General features: G+C 42.7%; 1 pseudogene; it reads right to left on the reverse strand.

The window, feature by feature from the left end:
- Positions 1 to 224: 224 nt before the first annotated feature.
- LOC123107761 (uncharacterized) lies at positions 225 to 4,738 on the reverse strand (annotated as a pseudogene).
- Positions 4,739 to 16,188: the final 11,450 nt, after the last annotated feature.

The following is a 16,188-nucleotide window of genomic DNA, read 5'->3' on the forward strand; positions in this document are numbered from 1 at the left end:
ACTCAAGAGCTCACTAAGAACAGAGTAACATTACAACGACTAAGAACAAGAGATTGTCCTACAGCCCTAGTACTTACTCTGTCCCAAAATAAGTGTCTCAGCTTTAGTACAACACTTTTTTGGGACGGAGGGAGTAGCTTCTAAACAGCGCAGGCGCATAAAAAGGTCACTTCGTTCTTGAGTGTTAGCCAACCCAAGCAGCTGCATCGAACACGGAGATTGATATACAGTGAGAGATGTCACCACTTCTTGGTCATGGGAACCCAGCACTCCTCTACAAGGTTTCTATATCTCGTTCCCCCTATGTATCCGTATCTGAACTCCTCGCCAGGTGGGATTTCAATGTTCGGCTCATCCCTGGGTGCATCCGTAATCCAATCATCAGGATAGCTCCAAGATGGATCGTCAAGATCACGCCAACATGGCATCGGCACAGGCCACCTGCAGCAGTTCAATGTAAATATCACCCCCCCTTCCAAATTACTCCCTCCCTACACTAATGTAAGACGTTTTTGCAGTTCAAATTGAACTACAAAACGTCTTATATACTGTAAAAACCTCTATATTAGTGCACAGAAGTAGTACAAGACAGTTTGGATATTTTTTAAGATGGACTATGTACTGGCTGAAATGAGTGAACAATACACACTAAAACGCGTCTATATACATCCAATTCTGAAAAAAGTTGAAACATTTTATAACTAGGTACGGAGGGAGTACTACTTTATATCCCAAACTATTCACTGTAACTAATTTGATAGGAGTGTGCGTCTCAGGATGCCTTACCTGTTTAACCGAACTCTGTCATCCCCATCCATTTTCCAGAAAGAGGAACCACTGTCCTTGGCAACCTCACCAGCATCACTGTCGTCAAACACACCAACAAATACATTTATTTATATCACTCAACATTATGCCTGGCTGAACTCGCTTCAGCAGGCTTCTCAATCAAATGTTCATCTCAACAACATATCGGATAAACACTCGAATACCCCAAAAAGGAAATTTTGAAATACCTCTTTTCCTTAAAATATGCCAGGATGTTGCCAATCTCATTCCATAGCAGGAATGGGGTGCCTATTTTCTCTGAATAGAAGTTCATGCCGATAATTTCTCCACGCATATTAAAAAGGGGTCCTCCAATCCCGGCCTGGTAAGGTGGCATAAACATATTCTCAGTTTTAATCCAAACAGACATCATGGTAATCAACTAGTAATCTTGATGCGACGATTAGCTTCCACCATGTAAAAAGTAGGCAACAAACAGCAACAGCCGTCCCGACCTTACTGATTTTACATGTGGAGCGTAAAATGAACTTGCAATCAAGCCTGCCTGACCAGGAAACCAGACGCCCACTTGTGGCCATTATCGTGCCTGATCTGAAGCAACGCCCTGCAGCTGCTACACGGGAAATACCAATACAATCAAGCTGAATCTTTGCTGCTCGGATAACACGGCAATCCTCGACACTGACTAGAGCGACATTGTAATGTAGACTGTAATGCTCTATGTTCCCTTTTCGGACAAGTTTGTTTGGAAGCAATACTTTAATCTGCAAATTATACAGTGAGACTTCAGAAGTTTTCTATGATCTCTAAAGAACAGAAATCAATCATAGAGCGAGGAGCGCAAACCGTCAAGTTTTCAACAATCTTGCTTTCATCACAATGATCTCTAACCAGGCTTGCAGATGTCAGAATGGTTGTTGAGCCATTCCATCGAATAAAAAAACCCGTGCATGCAGAAAACATTTTTTCACCTGCCGTTGCCATGATTTTGATTATTAACAGGCAGTAAACAGATACAAATATATACCGGTAAATGCCACATTGGTGTAAAATTACCATTGAAGGAAGCAAGTGCGACAACAATGCGACTTATGTCAGAAGCATTTTTCCCAAGTTCCCTCCAGACACCTTCACCCCATACGTCGCCAAAGGTGTCTTCAAAAGTATTAACCAAAACCAAGCCATCTGGTGTTATATACAAGGTGGCATAGTTGTTAGTGGCACAGCAGAACTGTAAAGAGGCGTGATGCACAAAAAGTCGGCAAATCTAGAAACACTGACTCACCATCCAGCATAGTTACTGGTAGCTTGGGGTACCCATCTTGTCTACATCCCCAAACAGACTATGCTCGATACCAGTTTTATAAACTGGCGCAATAAGGACAAGGTCAGGTGATTATAACACTGAGATATACCAGTACAAAATACAAGTAAATGCACATAAAATTCTATGCATAGTGATCAGCACATAAAATTAACTAATTAGCTTATGATGACAAACTGAGCAACATTTCAGGTTACAAGTTAGAACGGTATAGCATACCCAAGAACAGTGTCTGAAAAGGTTGACTGATTAGCACTAACGCCATGGAAGTACATGTAAAAAAGGCCAAACTAGTTGTGATGGTTATTGAGTAGAAATGCAATAGTCGAACTTGCACTACTTATGAAGACCGTACAAATTGATGCTTAAAAAAAGAACTACTACAAGATATGACATCCCCCAAGCTTCATCTTAAAACAGGGGAGTGCCAGACCCTGAAACTCGCTGAAGTCACTCCAGGGAGGCACCGACATCTTGCGAGCACAAGGGTTCGAGCCTGAGCAGGTGGCGGCTTCCTTGACATGAGAGTGCGAGACAACGAAGTAAGCAATAGCTCCCTCCTTTCCAAATTAGTTGACTTGGATTTACCTATATACGGATGTATCTAACACTAAAACGTGTCTACATCTGTGTTTTGATTTTCGGTTTGAGCTTTTTTTCGCCCTAGGCCGAGATGGCCGAATTTCGGCCATTTTCAAAAATTTCGGCTGAAATTTGATCAAATTTTAACTGCGATTTGACTTAAATTTGACCAAAATTTACCAAATTTGAGCAATTTCGGCCTAAATATACTTTTCGCCCCAGGCCGAGATGGCCGAAATAAATCCATTTTTTTCGGCCGAAAATCAAAACACAGGTCTACATATATCCATATCTAGACAAATCTGAGTCAACTAATTCAGGACAGAGGGAATACAACAATTTGCATAATACCACAAGTTTAGCTGTCTCAAAGAGTGGCTGTGTGCTTACCGTCTTGATAGCGATTGAACATCTCATGTGTGGGTCCTTCTCCATGCCTGCCCAAGAAAATCAATGTGACTGCTAATCCAGCAGCAAAATGGATCAAACATGTGCATTAATATGCAACATGCTGCCAAAGAACTAAATGGTAGAGTCGTATGCATGCAACAGGATAAACTAAAGAGGACACCACGTTGTGTGCATATACATATTTCACAAAAACATAGAGCTTTGAGCAAATGCCAAAGAATAATCAGAATAGGGAAACGTCATAATTCCTTCTAGCGAGCACATTTCCTTTCAATTCAACAGATGAACAAGAAATGTGACTAGTCTTGTATTGCAGGGCAACTGTGCTACATGCCCATGGACAGAAATATCTTTCTGACGGTGGAAAACCTTTACCTGTTCTCTAGGGGAGTCTTAAAGTTATACACCAGATAGACCATTACACCCCATGGTAGAAAAAAAGCTCTTTCCATAACCAGAAAAAGGTTCATGCCGATAAAGTTCCCATCCAAAGAAAAAAGTGGCCCACCTTCCCAATCCTAACACAAATAACAGGTGACAGACAACAAGGGTTACATTTGAACAAAATGAAGTGAAATTGAACAAGAATTAAATAGGAAAAGAATCATTTTTTATTGCCTCCAAGGTACAGTTTAGCGCATAGAACAACAGAAACAGATTAAAATGCGCATATCATAGTGCAAGTGTACCTTCGTTATTTTAGCCACAGACAACACAGGATCTTCATTATATTTAGGCCAACTTACGTCGCCAGCCAGTATCACACTTTTTGCCATTAATTCACCGGAGGTGCCACGCCCTAGAACTACCACCTTACCATAAGGCAGAATCCCCTCAGCATGCTCAATAAGTCCAACATTAACATCAAGGAAGGTCTTGACCTTGACAACAGAAAAGTGTTCATCTACATCATCGCTGTCTAAGAAACCCTGGTAAACCTCACTGCCTACATGGCGCACCTCAATCTACAATGATAGGACAAGCACACAATGATCACAATCATCTTAAGCAAACATGTTATTAAGGGATGATTGGCAGCACAAACCTTTACGTTGTCATGCTTCTTTTCGATTCTAGCACTGTTGAAAACTAGGGCCAATTTTGGTGAAGTCACAAACTTTGTAACATATAATTCACGCTCTATAGCTATGCCTGAGCATGCGAATAACAGTGTGTCCCCTACAGAATGTAATATAAATCCTTTGTAAGTGGTGATGTTTGTTGGGAAAACATTTCTACAGATTTCTTGGAAATAAAGAAGTGTGTAATCACCACTGCACACAGCAAGTGAGGCAACACTTTTCGACATATTTGATTTAACTTCATCACTGAGCTCAGCCAAGACATCTTGATTCGAGTCCCCATGTAAGTTGCCTAGTTAAAGAAGAATCATACAGCAGAAATGTGAGTGGTCTATTCTCAAAAAAAGAGTGAGTGCTCAAACAAAGGAGTGAAAAACGCATGCTGAAAAGAAGATGAACCAGCAGACCTGAGATCTGGATTGTCTCTTCTATTCCTTCGTGAGATTCTTTTGAGATCATCGTTGCCCGCTTAGCTCTTCTGTTCCCATGTGAGCTTCTTGTGAGATCCTCACCACCTCTCTTATTTTTCCGCATCTTCCCTAGGACTGAAGCAGAAATTTTTCTTTAAAAAAGGGGCAAAAAGGCAGGTCCAAAAAGCAACATTGTAAAACTCTCACAGAACAAGTAATCAAAGAGACACTAGTACCAGCTTCATAAGTTAATTTCTTAGCTCAACACTACAGCATGGAGGGCAAACCTGAAATAGCTGCCAACCGTCGCACTTGATCTATCCAAGTATATGTATCAACTAGCCTATTCCTGCTTCGTGACTATTGAAATTGGAAACATGCTCCATGAAAACCATACATGGGTCGTATCTTGGAGCAAAAGTAAATTACCTCAAAATCAAACCTGACAAGAACGAGAAAAAAAATAACTATAATTTTGCAGGTTGCATCACTCCCTGTACATCTATTACCTCCAATGGACCATATGGAATAGTAACTTTCCCTCTATTACCTACCTAGACTAGGCTGGAGCTGGACACACAAAACCACCATATAATTAAGCAATCAAGCAGCTGTTCAAATGTACTCGTCACAATGGAGTACAAGATTTCCTTTTGTCAACAAACACCCTCACACCGTCCTCACCGAAACAAAAGTGGGATTTCGAAGTTCCTCTCTGCCGGCACAAAACTATCTTTCCGATCTAGCAGAGCTTAAGGTGCCTGGCGGTCGCACTACAGGGAGGAGAGGATAAGGAGGGCGTGGAGTCTTAGAAGGCCAGGGGTGGCGCACTGGCGGTGGCGGGGCACGCACCCGTAGAGCAGTACGTATCGCCCTGCCGACTGCCGTGGCTCGCCAAGAGAAGGGACAACAGAAAGAGATAAGAAGAGGGCAGGAGGGTAGAGTACTAGAAGTGGAGCTCGGGAGCCGGAACGCAGATCACAGCGCCGCCGGCGGCCCCAGGGCGCGAGGGCTACGTTGGAATTGATCTCCAGTTGAACGAACAAAACCCCGTCGTACGTGGACGTGCTCCCTGGGAGTTATTTTACATCCGACGGCTGTGTTGTTTAGCACCCCCACGTCTCTTTTCCAGCGAAAGAAAAAACATTAAAAAGTCGTATTCTCTTTCTGTTCTCTCTCCGTAATACTCTACTAATCTGGCAATACTCACGCTCCACTATTCTGGAGGGAAAAAGGAGGCTAATCTCATTTTTTGCCGCCAACATGCAGAACAAAGAGGTTAGGGCGCCAAACCTCTTTGACTTGTGTTAATCCAGACGGAAACACACAAATTCCTGCTTATCCATATAGGAAACATGCAAATCTCACCACCATATTAGATCACCCACATCAATCAGGAACAAGATCCTTGGCAGAAGCACATCAAGCAAGTTCAATCTCCGGCAGAAGAAGAAAATTTGCAATCTGGAGGCCAAAGTGCATCAACCAGGCAGAAGCAGCGCAATCTAGCGGCAGAAGGAAAGGGTCATCTTGTGCCCCATGGCTTCTTCAAGCATCGATCCTCGGATCCATGAGGACGGTGATGAATCTCATGGGCCAAAAGTATAGTCTTCATGATCTCTTTTCGTTCTTCTTTTCCTTGTAGAATTTATTGGTTAATTTTCCCTGCTGAAAAAGATCGAGAATGCCTTCATGATTGTAGAACATTTAATTCTCCTGATGATTTTTTAAAATGCCTGGTACATGAAGTAATAACTGGACATATCAAAATAGATACTTAATACATGAGGCAATTCGCGATAAGTATTTCATTCAGTAATTCTAGATGCTTAAAAAGCAATCCTTTGTACTAGAACAAATTATAGCTTGTCTTGGAGGCGCTTATTAGTGTTTGTAAGCTGCTCAGAGCTGCAAGGATCATCTTTTAGTTGCAAGTCATGGCTGAAGAAAGGAAAGCCACAATCCATAGTGTCCATTTCATTATTATACTCAGTTATTAATACTCCACTCACTCTCAGCATGTTGTAATAGAACAGCAGCTTGTGCATATTAGTCTACATTGTTCGATAATACTCTTATGACGTGGGTAATATTTTTTTAACCCTTGTTTCATAAATCAAGTAAAATCACGCATGGTAAGCACAATACAACACATGTGAAATTGTGCATTAACAAAATTGAATACTAATTCATACAGGATGCACAAGAAAATATTGCAACCAATTGTATTGACAACAGTTCACCAAAGATTGACATGACATTTTTATCTGAAGAGGAGGCATACTCCTTTTATAACAAGTATGCAAAAGGTATTGGTTTTACCATCCAAAGAGGGAGTCACCATAAAGTGAAGAATACTACTGTAATACAACAACGGACATTTACATGCTCCCGTCAAGGTATGGGTTGCTTGTATTTTGTTTTGGTTATACTCCCTCCGTTTTTTAAGATAAGATGTTTTAGGTGTTCCACATGTTGTCTAGATTCATACTAAAACGAATGAATGTACACACTAGAACATGTCTAGATACATTTGATACGTGTGGAATGTGGCCAAAAGCTAAAACATCTTATATTTATGAACGGAGGGAGAACTACGTATTACTTTTGGATTCACTAAGATAATTACTTTATTTGACAGGATTCCGAGTTGAAGATAGCAGAGAGGATTCTTTCAGTTACAGTAGGCCTGAAACACGATGTGGTTGTCAAGCTCATATGAAGATAAGTCTAAAAAAGGGATGGGAGCACGGGACGGGAGCAGGCAAGCCCCGTCCGCCGTACGTACCTTGGTCTCGGCACACGTGGCTAGGGGCCAACCAACTCAATTTGTTTTTGGGGTCCGTCGATTTGTTCCAATGGAAAAAGGGGAGATCTCTTTCATCTACCTCCTAGAAAAAAACGGTTCATCGTCTTCGTCCCCACTACCTTGATCTGAACCATCCACAAGGCCACAACCGCCAAATGAACAGCTTGACTTCGCTACCTGCGGCTGGCAGCGCTCCCGCGACCGCCTCGCCGCCCTGCCCTCCCCTCGACCGTTTTCGGGTTTTATTTTGTTATTTTACCGGCTTTTCGCTTTTTGATTGGTTTCCCTAGGTTTAGGTAGAAAAATTGTTTTATTAACTTGGGGGAAGCCACACTTTCTCTGCGAGCGAGAAGCACAACTGTGCTTCCCGAAAGGGGAAACGCTTAGTCTACACATGTGCTTTCACGAAGGGAAAAGCATAGTTGTACTTCCTCAAGAAGCATAGTTTGTCCTTTTACAAGAAACACATATTTGCTTTCACGAGAAGCATAGCACAGTTTGTGCTTCTCTAAATACAATTATGCTTTCACTGAAGGAAAAAAACACAGTGATGCTTCTTCGAAAAGGAAAGCACAGCCTGTCTTCCATGCTTCCTGAAAATAAAAAGAAAGCATAGTCTATGCTTCTAGAAAAGAGAAAAGCATAATTGTCCTTCCTAAAAAGGTGAAAATTACAATTGTGCTTCTGGGTTTCGTTTTTTGGGGTTTTGGTTTTTCTCATGTTTTTGGTTTGGTTTCTTGTTGATTTTCTTTTTTTAGGTTTTTAAATATTATTTTACAAGTTTCTGACTTTTTTTTTTGGTTTTTTTGTGGAAAAAGTTCGTCAAAACCTATTAACATAAGGACTAGTTTCAAAGATCACGACGCGACAAATCCAACAGTGCAATGTAAATGGTTTGTATTTTGGATGCACAGTTTAAAAGATAAAAATGTTTAAAAATGAATTTACAAAAAAAGGAAAACTTTAATATTGCGACAAGTGGGAATACATGCAATGTGCCACTTGTCAACACCAGAGAAGGTGGAAAGTTACATTTGCAAAGGGTAATCCTTAACTGGTGATCTTCGAGAAAGCAAGCAAATGCGTACCCCCCCCCTCTCCCCCATGTGCTTTGGGTTGGCCCATTGGCGGGCTGGACGCCTTTGTTCTTCTCCTTTAAAAAAACATTTGGGATCTCAAAAATTATTTTGAATTTTATTTAAATCATGAATTTGCAAAAAATCTAAATTCAAAAAATGTTATCAAATTTGAAAATTGTTTCTGAATTAAAAAAATAATTATGAATATAAAACTGGTTCCTAAATTTCAAAAAATGTTCATGATTTTATAAAACTATCGCATTTAAAAATGTTCAAAATGTTCCTGGATTTCCAAAAACAATCATTAATTTAAAGAAAACACGTATTTAAAAAATATTCACAAATTTCAAAATTGTTCCAAGATTCACAAAATGTTCATGAGTTTGAAAATTGCTGCCATATTACGAAAATATTCCAAAATTCATTAAATATTCAAAAAAATTGAAAATTTTGAAAAACTTTCACATATTTCAAACAATGTTCACTAATTTAAGTAAATAAAAGAAGAAGAAAAGAAAACCAAAAGAAAGCAAATGGAAAAATATGGTTCGATGGTAGAGAACCTTTCCCAAACTGTTGGAAGAAAGTCTGACTAAAGCACTGTACGACCTCCGGCCCTAGTGTTGTCGGGCTAAGCATTGTACGACCCCGGCTAGTTGAGCATGTGTTGAGGCGGCATCTTGAGGCGTGTCCTATGAGGATTGCATGAAGAGAGACTTCTTTTAATCCCTGCTAGGACGTTCCTGCCCGAGCAGATCGTCCATATCCTCATCAGCATGCTGATAGTCCGAGTCATCATATGGCTGACTCATCATATCTAAGTCATCGTCATAGGCGCCTGTATTGAGGAACCGAAGAGGGTCCTCCTCCATCTCGTCATCCATTCTTTGTTCTACAGGGGCAATTACATCAGCCACTATTGGACCCCCTTCATCACGTCGTCTGTCGCTCTCACCCGGCACTACAAGCGCTGATAATTGCATAGGCGGGGTGGTGGTGTCCATACCTGCTTGTTGATGTGTGGTTATTGGTGTGCTCTCGGCCTGCTCCAGACGAAGAAGATTCTTCGGCCATAGCAGCACCCAACCCTTGCAGCTTCCAATCCGCGGCGGGGTCTCGTCGTCCTCCCTCCCTAGCCGTACTGGAGGAGGCAAATCCTCATGCCCCGATTTCACACTCGACAAGGTAACCCTGAAGTGCCCACCGGGCATCGGCTGGCCGTGGAACGTGAGTTCCAAGGGCTTCGTTATCACCCCCTTTCTCACGTCCACCTTTTGGCCTTTGATCAAGTAGAGTATAGTGCACGGGGTTTCGTCGGCCTGCAAACACATGTCTGCGGCGTAAAACATCTGAAAGGCAACGAAAATGAAATATTCTAGATATATGTTGGTGCGGCATGTAATTACCGTGAGGGCATCGAGCTTAGCCAAAGACGAAGGCCCGCCTAGCGCGCCAGAGACTGAGGACGGCCTGCTATGAGCGGGTGCAGGCGCGGGAGCGGTCCCGGTTGTGTGAGCAGGTGATGGTGCGGTGGTGTTGTTCACCGAGTTGCGCCCGACGAAACTGGGCATGGGGAAATCATCTACCGTCTTGTCTAGATTTTCCTTCGTCCAGTTGATGATAGCCGGGATCAAGTTAGTAGCGAAATCATTTCTACGGACATGTACAGCTGCATCGACTGCCTGCTGTAGCAACTCATTTTTCTCCTCGGTTGCTTTTTTCGCGTCCTCAACTGTTTTTCCTCGAAGGCAAGCTTCATCTTCTCATGGATGTCCGCCTGACTAAACTTCTTTTTCTGCTTCTTGGCCTCGGGCCCTCGTTGTGAAAGACCTTCCACGTGGCGCTATCTCCGGTGTCGTGCACACATCCATATTGCGGCAGCTGGCCCAAAGGGAGTCCCTTAAGTTCGTTCATGGCCCGGTTGAGAGGGGTGTCCCACTTGGGCCTCATCGACGAAGTAGGGCTTTCGGCTGCTAGCTGGTGTTGCTTCTCCTGCAGAAGGAACGTGAACCGTTTACGAATGTGTAGTCGACTTGATCAGAAGCTAAATGTAAGGTGGTAAAAGAATAATTACTAGTATTCTAATCAATTTCCTCGTGATCAGGTCTGTGTAAAAAACCTTCTTTTTTGTCCCGCTTGTAGCGGGCCCTGATTAAGCCACGCTCCAAGGGGTTGGTGAACTTCGCTAAGGGGTGTGGGAGACCCGTGGCTTCACGTTTCACGTCCTCCTTATCCCATATGGGCCTTTTGCAAAGGTAGCCACGGCTTCCGAGGCGATGCTTCCTCGTGTTCCTTTGCTGAAGGCTCTTGAATTTTGCAACCTTGGCCTTGGCTGCCTCGGTAGCGCAAGTGTCCTTGTACTTAACTCCTCTTCCATAAGTGTCAGATTTTCCTCGGAATCTTGGACAAATGTTTCTCGGCCTCAATAGCTCGGTTCACCCTCCCTTTCCAGGAGGCCAAATCATTGCTGAACATGCCCATGGCGTGATTGTTAATATTTTTCATCTTCCACGGTTGTTCTATGCTATCATCCCGGTCGGGGAACTTGAATCTCTTGTGCAACTTCGTCAGGAGCAACTGCCTCAAATGTTCTTTACTCCTTAAGTCATCGTCGTTAATGCTCGCGCATTCCCATAGGATGCATCCTACTTGGTTCCCATAGCACTTGTGAGATTCTTCCGTCTCTAATGGATCAAACTTGCCAGGGGCCATCTTTGTGATCACCAGTCGTCCGATGCCGAGTTTGTTAGGTTTTCTTCTCCTTCTTCTTCTTCTCCTTCTTCTTTTCGGTAGCGGCATCGGTGTCGGTACCTTCCCCGCTGGTATCTTCCCCGCCGGTCTCGACGCCGCCATCGGTGTCGATGTCAGCGTTAGTACCATCATCAAGGCCAACCTGCAAACCTTGAATGTGCTTAGCAGACAAAAAGTCGAGGTACTGTTGTTCACACTCATAATCCATCTTGTCTGCATCTTGGTCAGAAGGCTCGGTTTCTTTGTTGTTCGACATGTTTCCTATGATTAAGTCTCCTCATTTAATTCTAAAACTATAATAAAATGAGAAATGACATTAAAAAATCTATGTTTGCCAGAATGCCGTTACCAGCAAATCCCGGCACTCGATATGCCTACTTTCTAGCACAAGTCATGCCAAAATTCACAGGAAATTTTGGCATGACCTTTGCTAAAAAGTGGACATATCGAGCACCTGAAATTCACCGAAACGGACATGAATCAACATTCTGGCGAAACTTAGGCCACTCGGATCATTTACCATGCACATAATCATCATTTTCCAAATATGACATGTCCAAAACTTCACATGTCCAAATTACAAATCACATGTCCACTTCAAATTTGCATATAAAATGAAGAAAAATGCAAGAAGTCATTTTTCTTCACAATATTTGAACTAAACTCAGCCTACCTAAATTTGAAACTAAAAAAAATTGCTTTAACTAGGGTTCATTCTAATTCTGTTTTTTAATAGCAACAATTGCTTAAACTAAAAAATTTAAATATCAACAGTTGCTTTAACTAATATGTCATAGGTTTCATACTAATTGTAATTAACTAACTAGCACTATAAAATTTAAATAGCAACAATTTCTTAAACTAAAAATTGCAAGAAACCTATATAATCAATTCTATTTTTCTTTTAACTACACCTAACACTAAATTTTTGTCCTAATTTGAAACCTAGGGTTCATACTAACTAGGGTTCATACTAACTAGGGTTCATACTGCACCTAATTAACCTACTGCCCTAACTAAAACCTAAGTAAATTAACCGAAGAACCCTAGCTAGCAGAGGGAGGAGGAGTGGTGGGGGGCTTACAGAGGGTGCAGGGGCGAGGAGGCAGGCCCGACGATGACCGAGGTTGGGAGGGGAGGAAGCAGAGGAAGGAGGCGTGGCGCTTCGGGGTCAGGGCCGGGTGATGGAGGCATGCCGCGTCGTGGTCGGGGCCGGGGACGAGGGAGGAGGCATGCGGCGGCGTGGTCGGGGGCGAGGGCAGGACTCTGGCAAGGTCGAGGGCGAGGGCAGGCTCCGGCGCTTGAGGCAGGGGTGCGGCGAGGGCACAGGCTCCGGAGGCGACGAGGGGGGCGAAGATAGAGTGAGGATTTGGGGGAAGAAGCAGAGGCGGGAAGCCCACTGGGGGTTAAGTCAACATAGCAGTAGTGCGTTTCTGAAAAACGCGCTATAGCTAAGATAGTTGTAGCGAGTTTTGCCAAGAAGCGCTAGTGCTATCACCAGTAGCTATAGCGCGTTTTTCCAAATGGCGCTACTGCTATGTTGACTAGCTATATCTCTTTTTCAGAAAAAGCCCTACTGCTATAACCAGTACCTATAGCAGTTTTCCTGTTTGTTTCTTCTATTTTCTTTTCCTTTATTTTCTCTTCCTTTTCTTTTCTTATTTTTCTTTTATTTTCCTTTTTCCGAGAGCAGTAACGAAGGGAAGGTGATACAATGTATATAACTAAGGTGATATATATTGCATGATTTGACGGTTAAGTATGTATACAAAATAGGAACATATATATTACATCATTTGACCCATGCATAATGGTTAAGTGTGTACACAAAATAGGAATATATATATATATATATATATATATATATATTACATCATTTGAACGATAACGGTTTCTCAGCATCGACATTTTCGTTTTTGAGTGAGCTTCTTTCCCTTCTTGTTCGTTGAAGAATAATTGAGCCCCTCATTGTGACTTTCCTTTTCCATGAAGTACAATCTTTCTTAGGTAATGTAGTATTGATTCTTCTTTTGACGTATACTTCATCGTCATCGTCATCTTCCCTCATTGGGTTGCCATACTGATCCTAGTCTTCCTCGTTGGTGACTCCATCCATTCCAATGATGTTCCTTTTGCCTCTCCTCATGACAACACGGCTGGGAATTCACAGGTCGGTTATGAAGAAGCATTGTGTCACGTGCTTAGCGTGTACCCATGGCTCGTTTTTTGCGATAGCATTCACGGTAGCGCTCTTGGCGTCGGGTACAGTCATGGTAATGAAATACCGTTTTTTTCTTCCGACATCTTAGCCCATCCGACATAGAACATCGTCGCGTTGTGCAGTCCAGAGTAGTCAAGCTCCCAAATCTCCTTGACCCTTCCATAAAATCTCTCAGTTGCGCCGTTATCGCTGCCGGTCATGCATTCCATCGTCACCCCTAAGTTCTGATCATCACTGTCCATATCTTTGGCCTCCGTGTAGAACGTCTATCCATTTGATATCGTATGCTTGATAGGTGACGAGGTTGGGCGAGGGGCCATGTGCTAAGGCGTATATGAGCAATTCGTCCTTAGATCCCTCTTCTGGGGGATTAGCAAGAATATGCTCTTTGAACCAATGTAGGAAAGTGGAGTTGTGCTCTCTAGTAACTTCGGTGTTCGTCTTGCATACCCTCAAGTCATGATACTTCTTTGCGATAGTTTCTTTGTGCAGTGTCGCGAAAGGATCTACCTGGTGTAGGTGTTGTAGCACTACCAAGTTTGCTCTGTCAAAGTCATTGCGTCGATCTGAGTAGGCCACATGCAGTTCCCTGCGACCGTTAGAGTGATCTTCTCCTTCGAGCCTCCCAATGTGCTTGTTAACGGGAAAACCAACACCAGGCGGCCGGTCTGCGCCATATAGAAAATTCTTGTAGAAAGAGATGCACTCTTGTGTCAAATAGCGCTGGACGATGCTTCCATCCGGACGGGACATGTTACGAACGAATCCTTTGATGATCCCATTCATCCTCTCGAACGGCATCATGTTGTGTAGGAATGACGGCCCCAAGTCTATTATGTCGTCCACAATATGAACACACAGATGCACCATGACGTGAAAGAACGCATGCGAGAAGTACATCTCAAGCTCATTTAGTATCACAACGATCTCTTCCTGTAGCCTACAGAGCTGCTTCACACTGATCGACTTTCGAGAGATGACGTCGAAAAAGTTGCAGGGACCAATAAGCAAGGTTGTCAGAATCGTGATTTTGAATCGGATCGAAGCTCTGATGGTAGAATCGTAAATCGTAGAATCTTCACTACCAGGATCGTAGAAACGTAGATTTTATGAACTAAAATCGTAGAATCAGATGGGTAAGTTTGGATCGTAAAGTCATAGAATCGTATAATAGAATCGCGATTTTAACAACCTTGCCAATAAGCGTGTCACGGACATGCTTTTCCATTATCCCTCTAAGGGCAACAGGTAGTATTTGTGTCATCATCACATGACAGTCGTGGGACTTCATCCCACTAAACCTTTTCTTCTTCGTGTCTAGATATATGCTTATCTTGCCATAGTAACCGGAACTAACTTTGATTCTGGTAAGGCACTTGAAGAATTGATCAATCTCAGTCGGACTTAAGGTGAAGCAAGAAGGGGGGCAATAATCATGTTCCTTTACTTTTTGCCCTTCTTCTCATGTGCCTCTGTCTCCGTCTCTGTCTCCTCTGACTTTTTATGGTGCGGCATGTGCAGATCTGCCCTGATCTCCAAATCTTGCAAGTCTTTTATTGCCTTCGGCCCATCCTTGGTCTTATCTGGCATGTTCATCAGTGTCGCAAGCAAGCTCTCAAGGACATTCTTAAATATATGCATTTGATCAAGGCAATGAGGCGTGTCGAGTTTGTGCCAGTACTCCAAGTCCCAGAAAACAGACCTCGTCTTCCATACCTTCAGCAGCGGCTCCAGCGCCTTTGTCATCGTCTTTCCCGGCACGAGGCACTGTTCCCATATTTTCAACAGCTCATCAATTTTGGCGCTGCTCCGCTTACGTGGAGGTCCTCGATGCTCAGCCTCATCATTGAATAGATCTCCACGGGTCGTCCTTCTCGAGCCATCTTTGATGCCCCATGTACACGATTTTCCCAGACCCGCCATTTTTCCTTGACGTTAGCTGCTGAGACGTCGTATCATCCATACACCACGTGCATCCGCAATATCCATGGCACACCTGGCCTGCGACATATCCGTAACCGAGATAGTCGTGCACCGTCGTGATCAACGCGGCTCTCATATAGAAATATTCGCCTTTGCTGGCATCCCATTTCTTGGCCGGTGTTTTCCATAACGTGTCTAACTCCTCTTGAAGTAGCCCCAGATACAGATTAATATTATTTCCTGGTTTTTTGTCCCTTGAATCAGAATGCTCAATGTGTATGTACTTTGACTTTATGCACAACCAGGGGGGAGGTTGTACATCCATACAAACACGGGCCATGTGCTATGGTTGGTGTTTGATAACCCACAAGTATAGGGGATCAATTGTAGCCTCTTTCGATAAGTAAGAGTGTCGAACCCAACGAGGAGTGTGACTCCCGGGTAATCAAGCTACAGTAACCCTCTGGTAATGATGCCACGTCACCTCGATTATTGTTGATAATCTCACGTTAGTTCAGAACCGATCCAAATTCAAGTTTGAATTAAAGTCAAAACAATTAAAGTTTTCAAAAGTCAAAACTAAATTGTTCCTAATGAGTCAAATAATCCATAATAAATGTTGGTGAAGAAATCATCCTTTAATAAAATACTTAAATGCACTAAATAAACTAAAACAATGATAAAACAATTATCTAAAATGCTTTTAAGATAATAAGCAAATGCAAAATACTTTATTTAAAGTGCCAAAATATTTGGGGCTGTGACCTATTTAATAACACCAAATTAGTTGTCGCTTTTAAATTTTTA

Source organism: Triticum aestivum, chromosome 5A, assembly GCF_018294505.1.
Source record: "Triticum aestivum cultivar Chinese Spring chromosome 5A, IWGSC CS RefSeq v2.1, whole genome shotgun sequence".
Taxonomy (NCBI): domain Eukaryota; kingdom Viridiplantae; phylum Streptophyta; class Magnoliopsida; order Poales; family Poaceae; genus Triticum; species Triticum aestivum.